This window comes from Elaeis guineensis, chromosome 1 (genome assembly GCF_000442705.2).
Source record: "Elaeis guineensis isolate ETL-2024a chromosome 1, EG11, whole genome shotgun sequence".
NCBI lineage: Eukaryota > Viridiplantae > Streptophyta > Magnoliopsida > Arecales > Arecaceae > Elaeis > Elaeis guineensis.
In genome coordinates this window covers 169,004,303-169,006,524 of record NC_025993.2, presented here as the reverse complement: position 1 = coordinate 169,006,524, position 2,222 = coordinate 169,004,303, and positions in this window count along the sequence as shown.

The window sequence follows — 2,222 nt, the reverse complement described above, 5'->3', positions numbered from 1 at the left end:
ATTATAAAGCATTGTATACCACTCACGATGGCCATCAAAAAATGGATAGCTATCAAATAAAATAATTTTATGTACCACATATGATGCATCACTATGGACAGCTGTCTATATTTTGATGGTGACCATCGAACAGTATACAGCATTCTATGGTGCAAACTATTAATACTAGATCTACGCTAGTGGAGAGCATTTGTGCACTTGCCAACCCTATAGCTTACAGGCCAATAACGAGCCAGGCCGGACAGGGTTGACCTCAAGTAATTGGGCGCAGATCTCAAGCCAGGCCATGTCTGGTCCAATCTATCAACATGTCTATCTCAATGTGCCTAACCCTAACAATATTGGACAGACAGCCTCCGATATCCCCAATTTTCCACCATTACTTCCCGCTTTAGCTCCCACGGGCCCGTGATACCAATATAAAGTAAATCCACAGCCGCACAGATGCCATTTATGGGATAGGTGTGCAATACATCTGTCGTCGAAATTTCATTGGGCCTGCCTAGCAAATATGGATGATATTCATGAAGACAATTTTAGAGCACACACAAATCTCAAAATCTATGTACCAATTCCCTCATCAAACTTGACAACAGGGCTTCATTCTTTTGCCGTCAAGGTTGTCCTTTGAAGCATATCTGAAAGCTCTATTGGTCGATATTTCAAAAAAGAAACAGCAGTCAGACCCAACCTAATATACAAGTTTCAACTCAGCCTGCTACTCAACAATTTAATAAATTAAGGTCCACAATCCTCCTCCCTTCTTTGTCCTCCCTTTTCCAAAACTCGCAACATGCACCCATGGCTGGGGTAACTTAGCTCCATTAGCAAGCAACAAACTAGATTCTCTCTCTCTCTCTCTGTGTGACTTCATTTCATGCATCATGTGATGATTCGAACAAAGACGAGCGTCTGGTAGGGAGTTTATTACATGGTTCTAGACCCTATGTAATTCATATTCTTACATCTTTCTAAATTACCCTTCATGTCCACTTAAAATTAAGCTCTTTTTTTTTTTTTAAAAACACCACTGTTATATTGTACACATTCCATAACCACTATAGTTCAACCATTTTCTGCCTTCTCTCCAGTTTATAAAGAGTTCTAATTTTGGTCAAGAAAATTCTGAAAATATTAAAATAATTTATACCATGCTCCTTTCAATAAGAGAGCATCTACTTTTTTTTTTTTTTTTAAATAATAACAATAATCATCATCAAGCATCCAAAAATCAAGAATCCATTCCATTGATTATGATACATACTACTAAAATTACTAACATCTAGAAGAAACTCGCTGGTTGTGCAATTGCAATGCAAGAAAAGCTAGATACAACGTTACGCGTGAAAGTCGTGTGCCGCTTATCCAAGCTACATGAGACTTGTACAGCATTACGGCCAAATGACGGTACTCTCTCTTCTTCTTGACTAGAAGGTAGTATATAAATAAATACTGACTGATTATCTCTCGTGATTATCTACCTTCAAAAAATATTCTTTCTCATGATTATCATCAATAGTTACTAATGAAAGAAAAAGTTCCAGAAGCCACTAGTTGTTACCCAACCTTTCATTGGAAGCAAATTGTATAATGAGCCAAAGTGTTATTAAAACTACAGCTACTAATATTTTCTAATAGGGTTCGCTAAACCACCTCAGCCATCCAATTTGCAGTATATTGAGCTAAACAAATTAGCTATCCAGACGATTAAGTGGTTCAGCCAGAGGATGAACCAAACAGAACTCTGCTACAGTTCTACTCAGGATGGAGCCCTTGGGGACGGTTTGGACCTTTTGTTCCTCTTTTTTTTTTTTTTTCTTTTCCTTTTAACTTATTTTCTTCCTCTATTCTTTCCTCCTCCCGTTTCATCTTCTTCCCTTTCCTCCTCTTTTCTTTTTTCTTTTTTTTAATTTACATCATCTTCCATTCCTTTCTTCTTATTCCTTTCTTTCTTTTTTCCCTTTTTTTCTTCTACACTATTTTTTTTTCTTTTCTTCCTTTTTCTTCTTCTTTTCGACCTTTCTTTTTCTTCTATGCAACCTGAATCTCGTCTTAAGTAATATATGAAATGATAATTATACAAGAAAAACATATATAAGAAAAGATGCATATATAATATATATATGAAAACAGGTCCACTCTATTTATAGTAGCCAAAAAAAAAAAACACTTAAAAGGGCAACAAGAGAAAATACATGCCATGAATTAACTAAAACCCAAAA